Source organism: Cervus elaphus, chromosome X (assembly GCF_910594005.1).
Source record: "Cervus elaphus chromosome X, mCerEla1.1, whole genome shotgun sequence".
Classification (NCBI taxonomy): Eukaryota; Metazoa; Chordata; class Mammalia; order Artiodactyla; family Cervidae; genus Cervus; species Cervus elaphus.
The window spans coordinates 135,039,654-135,052,778 of record NC_057848.1 but is presented as its reverse complement, the minus strand read 5'-3'; the positions used below and the strand labels follow the sequence as shown (position 1 = coordinate 135,052,778).

The following is a 13,125-nucleotide window of genomic DNA, read 5'->3' as shown; positions in this document are numbered from 1 at the left end:
CACTTGCTATGTCATTCTGCTAATAAGCAAAATCTAGTGTTGATGGGAGATAAAAATAGAGGAAGCACTTGGAGGGTGACTTTTCTGATTAGAAGTTGGTTGGCTGCTCCTGGAGTGGGTGTTCCTGTGAAAAGCAAAATACTAGCCCCAAAAGCCTAGCTTAAACTAAATAACAGATGCTTTATAACACACTGCCCATCTTTAAAGCAAATTAGAGACATCCTAACACAGACACTTACTCCTTGGAAGGAAAGTTATGACCAACCTAGACAGCATATTAAAAAGCAGAGACATTACTTTGCCAACAAAGGTCCATCTGGTCAAGGCTTATGGTTTTTCCAGTGGTCATGTATGGATGTGAGAGTTGGACTGTGAGGAAAGCTGAGCGCCGAAAAATTGATGCTTTTGAACTATGGTGTTGGAGAAGACTCTTGAGAGTCCCTTGGACTGCAAGGAGATCCAACCAGTCCATCCTAAAGGAGATCAGTCCTGGGCGTTCATTGGAAGGACTGATGCTGAAGCTGAAACTCCAATACTTTGGCCACCTGATGCAAAGAACTAACTCATTTGAAAAGACCCTGATGCTGGGAAAGATTGAAGGCGGGAGAGAAGGGGAAGACAGAGGATAAGATGGCTGGATGGCATCACCAATACGGTGGACATGAGTTTGAGTAGGCTCCGGGAGTTGGTGATGGACAGGGAGGCCTGGCGTGCTGCGATTCATGGGGTTGCAGAGTCGGACACGACTGAGCGACTGAACTGAACTGAACTGAACACAGACAACAGAATACTATGCACCAGTTAAAAACAGTAGGACACATCACTTCCTGCCACAGCATTTTAAAGTGAAATAAGCATGAATATATAACATGATTTTTATTTTTATAAAAAAAAATCTTGTATATGACTAAATAGGTGTAAAGGGAAATCTAGACAGGTATGTAGAACTCATTGTTACCCTTAGAGAATAATTAGCGGGGAGAGAAGGAAGAAACCTTCCATTGTTTCTTTATGCATTTCTGCACTTTGAATTTTTTATGAGTATGTATTACTTTGATAACATGAATTTTTAAAATTAACACTTTTTATGAAAGGATGTTGTGGAAGAATAATTATGTGGAGAAATATTTATCATATATCCTTGGGTAAAATCTAGTAGATAGTATACATTAGATATGACAACCATTGTCTCCTCATCTGTGTGCAACCCCCTCCCCATTGGAGAGTGTATCAATATTTTCCAAAGATGGTCATACCAATAAATATCCCAGTGTGCAAGCTCTTCTGATGTGACTTTGACAGGCCTCCATTGACAGGTGGTGGTGGGGGTGGGGGTCTGTGTTCCCTCCCCTTTAATCTGTGCAGGCCTTTCTTTTTAATTTAATTTTTATTTTATATTAGAGTATAGCTGATTTACACTGTTATATTAGTTTCAAATGCACAGCAAACTGATTCAGTTACACATATACATATATCCATTCTTTTCTAGATTCTATTCCCATATAGGTTGTTACAGAATATTGAACGGAGTTCCATTTTTTGCACAGTAGGTCCCTGTTGATTATCTATTTTATATACACTCATAATACTCTTTCTCTCACTCAGTTGTGTCCGACTCTTTGCAGTCTCATGGACTGTAGCCTGCCAGGTTCCTCTGTCCATGGAATTCTGCAGGCAAGAATACTGGAGTGGGTAGCCATTCCCCTCTCCAGGGGATCTTCCCAACCCATGGATTGAACCCGGGTCTTCCCACATTTCAGGCAGATTCTGTACTGTTTGAGCCACCAAGGAAGCCCCATTTTATATTTTATGTATAGGAGTGTGTATATGTTAATTCCAAATTCCTAATTTATTGTTCCCCCACCTTTTGCCTTTGATAATTATAAATTTATTTTCAAAGTCTAAATCTGTTACTATTTTGTAAATAAGTTCTTTTGTATCATTTTTTAAGATGCCACATAAAAGGGATATCATATGATATTTGTCTTTCTCTGACTTCGCTTAGTATGATAAGCTCTCGGTCCATCCAAGTTGCTGCAAATGGCATTAGTTCATTCTTTTTTATGGCTGAGTAATATTCCACTTGGGCTTCCCAAGTGGCTCAGTGTTAAAGAATCCACCTGTCAGTGAAGTAGACACAGGAGATGCAGTTTTGATCCCAGGGTTGGGAAGATCCCCTAGAGGTGGAAATAGCAACCCCCTCCAGTATTCTTGCCTGAAAAATCCTGAAAAATCCCATGGATGATGAACCCGATGGGCTGCAGTCCATAGGGTCACAAAGAGTCAGACACGATTGAGCACAATATTCCTTGTGGTATTTACCACATATTCTTTATCCTTTCATCTGTCCATAGACATTGAGTTGCTTCCATGTCTTAGCTATTGTGAATAGTGCTGGTATGAACATTGGGGTACATGTATGTTTTCAAATTATGGTTATCTCTGGATATATGTCCAGGAGTGGGATTGCAGGATCATATGGTAGTTCTATTTTTAGATTTTAAAGGAACCCCCATACTGTTCTCCATAGTAGCTACACCAATTTACATTCCCACCAACAGCGTGGGAGGGTTCCCTTTTCTTCGAAGATGGCCATTCTGACCCGTGTGAAGTAGTACCTCATTGTGGTCTTGATTTGCACTTCTCTAATAGTTAGCAACATTGAGCATCTTTTTATGTGCTTTTTGGCCATTTGGGCAGAACTTTCTGTGTTGACCAGACAAGTGATGTGATGAGCAAGTGAGCAAGGAAGTGACTGATGCTCAAAACCACAATGAGGTATCACTTCAAGATGACTGCCACCCAGCTTTCTCTCCCTCTTGGGACACACACTTGAGCCTTTGGGGTCCTGAGCCATCATGTAAGACATCTGGTTACCCTGAAGCCGCCATGCTGGAATGATCATGTAGACATTTTTCCATGTGGAAAGAGCATATAGAAATAGAGAGCAAGGAAGATACCCAGTATGCCCAGCTGTGCCAACTCCCAGCTGTTTAAGTCTTCCTAGTCCAAGTGTCAGAAGCCTTCAAGATGATACCACCTCCAGCCACCATCTGACAGCAATGGTGTGAGAGATTCCCCAAGTCAGGACACTACCCAGCCAAGCTGCTTCCAAATTTCTGATGCAAGGAAAGCCTAAGAGATAATCAAAGCTAATGATTTGAAACCACTAAGTTTGATGGCAATTGTAGTGTAGCAGTCAATAACAGCGACAGCCCTTTTGAGAGAGCCTGCCACTTCCTCAGTCTGGGAGGGGAAGCCCTAGGAATCCATTGGTTCCACATGCACCCATACATACCACCAGTGACAGGACCCCTGGAGGCTTTCTGACCCTGGCGAGGCCTCTATTTCTCTCTTCCAGAAATTTATAACATGAATATCCCCATTGAGCCTCCTAGCTTGAGAACGCTAGGAACTTTGGCTTCAGTCTGTACTTTGTCTCTCAACCTGTGGAAGACAGAAAAAGGAATCAAACACTCAGGGAAAAGCAGGAAAGAGAGAGACCCCATAGCCTCAAATGAGGACCCTCCTTTCCTATTTTTCTGTCTTATTCCTGATGCTCTTCCTTCGTTCTTCCTTGAGACACGCTTATAACCATCATTACCATCACCTTTATTATTATGACCAAGGGTGACTGACCATTCACAAGCCAAGCAGTGTTCTAGGTACTCTATGTGTGGTAACTTTATTTTTTATTTATTTTTAAAGAGCTTAGGTTTTTTTTTTTTTTAAACCTGCTACTAAACGGTTTAGCCAAAAAGACCAAAGCCCATGTCGTCCTCAGACTCTTCAGATTCTTCTTTCTTTGCGTCTACTTTCTTCTCCTTAGCTGGGGCAGCAGTGGTGGAGGGGACAGGACCTCCTGCGGGTTCAGCACCAGCTGCTGGGACAAGTCCGCCAGCCCCCATGTTGTAGATGAGGCTCCCGATGTTGACATTGGCCAAGACCTCTGCAAACAAGCCTGGTCAGAAAGGTTCAATGTTTACACCAGCTGCTTTAATGAGGGCATTGATCTTACACTCTGTGACCGTCACCTCATCGTCGTGCAGGATGAGGGCTGAGTAGCTGCAAGCAAGCTCCGAGAAGGAGGCCATGTGTGGGGCGAGTGCTAGGTGGGGGCTGTTGGGCGCGGTGCTACTCGCCCAGATGAAGTGAAGGTCTCACCCCAGCCGGGCCTTAGCTTCCTCAGAAGGACCGCATACTTTAGCGGCCACTGAAGAAAGGGCTATGCATATTAACTTTAATCCTCGCATGATCTATGAGGTGAACATCACGATTATCCATATTTACAGATGAGGAAACTGGGCCCTAAACAGAAAAGTCACTCATCTAACATCACACAGGCAGTCGGATAACAGGAGCTCTCTATCCAACACTGTTGTTATAGACCCTATTTTTTGGGTTTGTTTAGTCACTCACTCCTGTCCAGCTCTTTTGCAACCCAATGGACTACAGCCTGCCAGGCCCCTCTGTAAATGAGGATTCTCTAGGCAAGAATACTGGAGTGGGTTGCCCTGCCCTCCTCCCAACCAATGGATTAAACCTGCATCTCCTGTATTGGCAGGTGGATTCTTTACCACTAAGCCACCAGTGAAAGTGAGAGTCACTCCATCTTGTCCAACTCTTTGCAACCCCATGGAATTCTCCAGGCCAGAATACTGGAGTGGGTAGCCTTTCCCTTCTCCACGGGATCTTCCCAACCCGGGGATGGAACCCAGGTCTCCCACATTACAGGCGGATTCTCTACCAACTGAGCCACAAGGGAAGCCCAATAACACTGGAGTGGGTAGCCTATCCATCTCCAGGGGATCTTCCCGACCCAGGAATCGAACTGGGGTCTCCTGCATTGCAGGCAGATTCTTTACCAACTGAGCTATCAGGGAAGCCACCAGGGATTACATATTAAACTCAGTCGCTCACCCTTCAGTTCAGTTCAGTCACTCAGTAGTGTCCGACTCTTTGCGACCCCATGAATTGCAGCACGCCAGGCCTCCCTGTCCATCACCAACTCCCAGAGTTTACTCAAACTCATGTCCATCGAGTCAGTGATGCCATCCAGCCATCTCATCCTCTGTCATCCCCTTCTCCTCCTGCCCCCAATCCCTCCCAGCATCAGGGTCTTTTCCAATGAGTCAACTCTTTGCATGACGTGGCCAAAGTATTGGAGTTTCAGCTTCAGTATCGGTCCTTCCAATGAACACCCAGGACTGATCTCCTTTAGGATGGACTGGTTGGATCTCCTTGCAGTCCAAAGGACTCTCAAGAGTCTTCTCCAACACCATAGTTCAAAAGCATCAATTTTTCAGCACTCAGCTTTCCTCACAGTCCAACTCTCACATCCATACATGACCACTGGAAAAACCATAAGCCTTGACCAGATGGACCTTTGTTGGCAAAGTAATGTCTCTGCTTTTTAATATGCTATCTAGGTTGGTCATAACTTTCCTTCCAAGGAGTAAGTGTCTTTTAATTTCATGGCTGCAATCACCATCTGCAGTGATTTTGGAGCCCCAAAAAATAAAGTCTGACACTGTTTCCCCATCTATTTCCCCTTAGATCCTGCCAATAGAGACCCTCTGTTTTTGTTACAATTACTTGCAACTAAATTGCTTCTGATCAACCCCGATATGCATTCCAGTTTGATAAAACTTGGTACAAATAAATTTAACATGAGTTCAGATGGAAGGATACAATTGTTGCAGGAGAGACACTGTGATAGCTCCAGATACAAGTGCAGGTCAGAACTACAGGTCACTGGGGCTTCTGGTTCCAGGCTCAGTGGCTGGTTAAGGGAGAGAGAACTGAGGCTGCACGGGAGTGATGTGGGGGCAGGTCCTCAGGTAAATTCAGGAGGAGAGATTGGAAGGAAATGATTCAAACTCCAGCTGGATTAGGTCCAAAGTGAGGGAATCTCAATAAAGTACTTTGGTTCATCATAATGTGTTAATGTTGGTTCATTATATTGTTCATATTTATGACAAATACACACCAAAGTAACATAAGAGGTTAACAATAGGGGAAACTGGATATGGGGTATGTGGGAAATCTCTGTATATACTGTCTTTGCTACTTTTCAGGACACCTCGAACTATTGTCAAATTTTAAAATAAATTATCTTTGGCCGTGCTGAGTCTTTGTAGCTGTGCTCAGGCTTTCTCTAGTTGTGGCGAGTGGGGGCTACTTCTGTAGTTGCGGTGCACAGGTGGTTTCTCTTGTTGCGAAGCATGGTCTCTACAGAGCACAGGCTTTAGTAGTTGTAGCTCACAGGCTCAGTTGCCTCACAGAATGTGGAATCTTGCTGGACCAGGGATTGAATTCGTGTCCCCTCCATTGGCAGGTGAATTCTTAACCACTGGATCACCAGGGAAGTCCTGTTCTCAAATTTAAAATGTCCTCAAACAAGCAAACAAACCTTCTGTAATTGGAAGGTGGAATGGGGCCCCCAGAAACAGTCCAACAGTGAACAAAAGAGGGAGTGAAGGCCAGACCAGGAGTCTGAACACCAGGTGAGTTAGAAACATGAGGGTGAGTCCGATCGGCCCTCCTCTCCTCAGCCCTGGGAACCCCACCTATCGCGCACTGGAACTCAGGACACTCCAGATGTGGGTGGGAGTGGGGTGGTGCATGCCTGAGGGCAATGATGGTGCAAAGCCAGGCTCCCATGCTCCCCTCTGGGCTCTCACTAATGACCCAGAGCAAGTCAGTGCAAGGCGCCCCCCAGGCTGCCATGTGCAGGGTCCCTGGTGTCGCCCTCTGAGGTTGGGGGAGGGTATCTGGAGACTGGAGATTTTTCATTCATAACTCACCACATTCCTAAGGAAGGGGAAGTAGCTGCCAGAGGTGATGGAAGAAGAGGGAGCACAGTTGCTTTTCCTGCTGCTGGTAATTGATCAGTAATGACCAATGCGCACGCCTGAGTCTAGACTCTTTCCCCTTATGGGCAGCAGGATGGATGCCCAACAGCAGGCTGGAGCTAGGTAGGCGTGAAAGTGTTAGTTGCCCAGTCGCGTCCAACTCTTTGTGATCCCGTGGACTGTAGTCCACCAGTCTTCTCTGTCCGTGGAATTCTCCAGGCAAGAATACTGGAGTGGGTTGCCATTCCCTTCTCCAGAGGATCTTCCCCACCGAGGGGATCTTCCCTACCCAGGGATCAAACCCAGATCTTCCTGCATGGCAGGCAGATTCTTCACCATCTGAGCCATCAGGGAAGCCCTAGAACTAGGAGTATGGTCTCCCAAAGGGGGAGGCTTGAAGTCTTTTGCTGGAAGCTTTCAATAGTTGTGAGGGCCGGGGAGGGAGAGAGGAGGCAGTGACTAGGTCTGGAGAAAGGATGCTCAGGCAGATTTGGGGGCCCAGCTGAGTGCCAGTCCCCAGGGTAGGGAAATTTCCATAGCTGCAATCAGCAACCCATTATAGGAAGAGAAGGCAGGCAGTCACATGATTCTGGGATCTAGGTTTTGTCCAGTAGTTCCAAGAGAAGGCCTGAGAGGCAAGGGAACCGGGGTATGGTGAAGAGAAAGTGAGGAGTAATCCATGGGTCCAAAGCAGAATGAGGATGGCAGAAAAGATAGAAAGGGAATCAGTGGAGGATATAGAGGACCAGGGGCCTGATCAGGTGGCTCAGCATTCCAGCCAGCTCCTGTCAGCTTCAGAAACTGTCTTGAAAGCAGTATGTGATTATCTGGAAATTGAACTCGCTGTGATCACTTCATTAGCAGAAGATTCTCTCCAACACTTTGTGTGTGAATAGAAGGCATCATTTGTTAAGTCGTTCACCCATTCATTCATTCATATATCCAATTTTTAACAAATGATTTATTGATTGTACTGGGTCTTCATTGCTACATGAGGGCCTTCTCTAGTTGAGATGAGCGAGGGCTGCTCTTCCTTGCTGTGTGTGGGTTTCTCATTGCAGTGGCTTCTCTTGTTGCAGAGCACAGGCTCTAGGCACCCAGGCTTCAATAGTTGCAGCACACAGACTCCGTAGTTGTGGCACTCCAGAGCTTAATTGGGCTTAGTTGCTCTGTAGCATGTGGAATCTTCCTGGACCAGGGATCAAACCCATCTCCCCTGTGTTGGATTCCTATCCACTGTACCACCAGGAAGTTCTCATATATCAAATGTTGAGTGTTTCCAAAGTGCTCTGTCAACTAGATCCTGCTAACCTGGAGCTGAACCATATGAAAAGAAGCTTTTCCCCCTTTCCCCCTTCCAATGGGATGTGAAGTCTCAGGTTATTTACACAGGGTTCAGCTCCAAGTTCATGGAGCACACTGCAAACATCCAACACTGGATATATGAATGAACAAGTGAATGAACAAATTAAGCAACTTCTATTTATTTTAGCTTAAATATGCTCACCCACTAGGCGCAATCTGAGAATACTCTTAAAACATTGTAGGTGTAATTTACATACCATAAAATGGACCAGTCTGAAGTGAACAGCTTGTTGTGTTCTCATCTATGCATATCTCCCATGTAACCACTGTCCAGATCAACATACAGAACATTTCCATCACCCCAGAAAGTTCCCTTGTGCCCCTTCTGAGTCTACCTCCCTCACCCTCAGATGATGGCTTCTGTCATCATAGATTCAGAGGACATGGTGCTTTTTTTTTTGCTCCAGTGGGTCTTTGTTGCTTTGCGCAGACTTTCTCTAGTTACGGAGAGCGGGGGCTACGCTTTGCTGTGGGGCACAGTCTCTGTGGGGGCATGGTCTCAGCAGTTGCGACCCCCAGGCTCTAGAGCATGGGCTCAGTAGTTGCAGCGCATAGGCTTGGTTTCTCTGTGGCATGTGAAATCTTCCCAGACAGAGGATGGAACCCGTGTCCCCTGCATTGGCAGGCAGATTCTTATCCACTGCGCTACCAGGGAAGTCCCAACATGGTGCTCTTGATTAGGTTTTTCATGGCGGGGTGTGGAGAGAACTAACGCAAAGCCACGGAAGTCAGTAACCAGTGGCTCAATGAGATGAAACTTGGAAATAAGATTGCACTCTGTCTCAGAGTTTAATCTGGAAAATAAATACGGCAGAAACTATGGAAGGGGGTGGGAAGTTCTCACGAATTGAGAGGTATGGTCTGTACAGTCATCCCCCAAAGGGGGCTTATTATAGTACCCTGTCAATCTGAGCACAAACATCCAGTCTTCCCAGCAGGTGTGTTCCGTCTGTGGAGATGGGTACAGCAGAACCTCATGCGTTAAATATTTGCTGTGGTTGCATACTCACCAAGTTGATTTTGGGTAACTAGGATTCCTATGTCACTTGCATTTTTGGGGAGAATATGCTGACCAGGTTGCCATGAATATGCAGACTACCATGTACTTATATATGTCAAAATGGTATTTGCACCATTAAGAACCTACAACTTTATTGTTTGGGGTCAATGTCATGGAGTCAGATTCCCGCTGGGACACTGACAAATCTGGGGTTCTCAGACTGGGAGGCTGAAGCCTGGATTTTGCCCTGTAGTGAATTCCCATAGTAGATACCATCTCTAAGATCTCTTGTTAAGACAGCCGTAAACATGCCAACCACAACTCTGGCCTTTCTTTGGAAACTTCCACCCTCACTGAAGACGTGTTTTGTAAACACAAGAATCTCCAAACAAGCTGAAATAGAATACAAATAATTCCTACCAAGTCAAAGGGAGATACAGCTCCTCAAGAAGCAAGCTAGATTTTTAAAACCTTTTTTATTTTCAAATATGACACAAATAAACATACAACATCAGTGTTCAAAATATCGATAATAGTGAACACTAGTGTAACAATATCCACCTAGGTCATTATGAAATGACCAACCTCCCCAAATCCTTCTGCATGTCCCTTTAAAAATATATATTTTTAATTTCTTGGCCACACTGCACAGCATATGAGACCGTAGCTTCCCAGTGAGGGATCAAACCCACATCCCCTGCATGGGAAGCGCAGAGTCTTAACCACTGGATCGCCAGGAAAGTCCTGCATGTCCCTTCTAGACATATCCCCCTCTCTACCACCCCATAGGTAACTTGTATGGCATTTTTATGGCAATCATTTCCTTGCTTTTCTTTATACTTTGACCATCTATACTGCATCCATAAACAGTATACTTTCTTTTTGCCTGGTTTTGAACTTTATATAAATGGAGTCAAACCGTTCATTTCTTATTTTTATATAGTATAAATGTGATATATAATACATACTGTTATTTATATTTACTGTTTCATTATGATATAGTATCCTATTGTATGAAATATGTACCACAATTTATTTAATCAATATACCATAACTTATTATTAATATATAAGTGCATATTCCTATAGTATTTCTTCTAAGGAATGGAGCTGCTGGGTCATAAGTTTGGTATTTCTTCAGCTTTAATAGACAAGGCAATGTTTTCAAAAACTGTTGTTCCAGTTTACACTTCCACCCCCATGTTATGAGAGTTTCAGTTGATTCACATCCTTGCCTATACTTGGCATGGTCAGACTTCTAAACTTTTGCCAGTTAGGTGGTGTGTTGGTATCTCGTGGTTTCAAATTTGCATTTCCCTAACTACTAATGCAGTTGAGCATGTTTTTATATAGTGGCTGGTCTTTTGTATTATTCTTCTGTAAAGTATCTATTCAAGTCAGTTGCCCATTTTTCTATCAGGTTGTCTCTGTCTTACTGATTTGTAGGAGCAATTTCCACTTTCTGGATATAATTGATCTTTTCCCATTTGGGGACTTGTATTTTCACTTTACGGTTTTTTTTAATTTGCTTTATTTTTCAGAACATTTTAGATTGAGAAGAATTGATATTACATATACCTCACACTCAGTTTTCCTTATTATCAACAGCTTACCTGAGTAGGGCACATTTGTCGCTATTGATGAACCAATAGTGATATTAATATGTTATTATTGACTAGAATCCATACTTTATTCAGATTTCCTTTTCCAAGATGCTTTGTCAACTGGGTCCTGCAAGCTTGGAGCTGAACCGTATGAAAAGAAGCTTTTTCCCCTTTCCCCCTTCAAATGGGATGTAAAATCTCAGGTTATTTACACAGGGTTCAGCTCACACTCACTTTTCCATTCTGCATATTGTGTCTTTTGAAAAAAAATCCTTAATTTTCATTGAGCAGGGCTCCACAGGGCTCCCTGATGGCTGATTTACAGGGACCAGACCATCTCACCATGCTCTCTCTGGGATCACTCAGAACTCGCTGCTGGAATTAATGGAGGGTGGGTAGGGGGTGGGATGCAGAGTTACAGAAGCAAACTATATTATGTGTTTCTTCAGGTCTTCTATCTGGCCCTCTCCTTTTGGAACTCAAGAAGCAGGAATCTGACATTTTTGTTTTCTGGTTCTTCTCCAAGAGTCCTCCCCTCAGGGCAGTAGATGGCTGGAGTCTTGGCTATTTGGCCTGGGAGGAGAGGTGTGCCAAGAATGGGGGAGGAGGTTTCTTTTAGACTAACACAGGGGGTCATTACTTCAAATATTTTCCTGGGCACACATATCCATCTCGAAATGCTTCAGTGGAAAAAGTTAACTGCACATCACTGGTTGTTTACCGAGCGCTAAAGATTGAATCAGAAGGGCTGTGTTCACAAAGCAGAACTGCTGAGGACTCAGAATGTGACCTTGAGTACACATGCCCTCCCCCAGGTTTCAATCTCTCAATCTATGATACAAGGAGAAGCCTTCCTACAGCATTTATCCTGCTGAATTTCAAGGCTATAAGCCCCTTTGAGACCTCAGATGAAAAGGGGTCTTAGATTTAAAGGATAAACTATTCACCCTTGGCTCAAAAAAAGGACGTTATTTCTCAAGACAGAGTATGAAAGATTGTGAGATTTTGAGGTTTCCTGGGTGGGGAGGAATAGGCAGGATTTATATTATGTTCCAGTCTATTTATAATATTTTTGGTCTACTTCAAATTAAAAGAAATAAGAATGTCCTAGAACCCTTTCAAGAACAGAAAAATTCACTCCTCTCCCCGTTTTTCAGGCTGGATGAAATTGCAAGAGTTGTGCTCTACTTGTAGCTGATTATGCCCCTAAATAAAGTTTAGACAAATTTTTTTAGGACTTTTGTGTAGAACCTGTTCTACAATATGTAGTAAGATGCACAAAGAATGAAATTTTAGTTGACATGAAGAGAAATGATTCCACCATGCTTAAAAATGAATTTTTAAAAAATGATTAAATTCTTATTGATATTTTTTCAAGTCAGTGATTTTAGAGTTGATGTTTTGAACTAAACAGTTAATGCTTAACCTGATGGGCTTTCTTCCTGTCATAGTTTAGTTTTTGCTACCTGAAATAACTCCTATCCATGCATATTGAAACCACATCCATCTTTCAAGGCCATCAGCTGTTTCTGAACACAGTTGATACACTGTCACTTCTTGCTTCATATCGAGGTTAAAAAAAAACAACCCATGAGATGTCAGAAGGGAGGATACTGGCCAAATTAGTTATGTCTAGCCTTCACATACTAAAGGATGGATGAAGGAAATAATTAACTAATGTAATTAATTATTGGGTAGATCAATCAGTCTTAGGGTTGCCAGATTTAGCAAATCAGAATGTAGGATGCCCAGTTATATTTGAATTTCAGATAAACAACAAATAACTTTTTTTTTAGTTTAAGTATGTCCCATGAAATATTCATGACGTTTGTCCTAAAAACTATTCGTTGTTTATCTGGAATTCAACGTAACTGGGCGTCCTGTAGTTTATCTGGCACCCCTACTTGGAGTACTGGGATTTCCCGAGGCGCCTGGCTTCCTCCAAGCAGGTGCTCAGCATCTGTGTAATTGTTAGAGCGAAACCCAAACCAGCCTTGCAGCTCGCGCTCGCTATAGACAGACACCCTGATAGGAGACCGTCACTCAAGACTGGCGAAAGGGTCCACACCCGGGAGGCAGCCCCACCGTGTGGTCTCTCTGGGGCTCTCTGCACCCCTTGACAGGTTCCGTCCTTCCCCCTCAGTCCCCGATCCCCAGCCCTACCCTCCATCTCGTGACCCTTCGTCACGGGCCGGGGGAGGGACTGCCCGACTCGGCGATCGTTGCCTGACATTGGCAGGGCCTTCCATCCATCATGTTAGGCTCCGCCCATCACCCTGACGTTTCCCAAGCTACGCCTCTCC

At 44.0% G+C, this 13,125-nt stretch overlaps 1 pseudogene; it reads right to left on the bottom strand.

The window, feature by feature from the left end:
• Positions 1-3,749: 3,749 nt before the first annotated feature.
• Positions 3,750-4,094, bottom strand: LOC122690496 (annotated as a pseudogene).
• Positions 4,095-13,125: the final 9,031 nt, after the last annotated feature.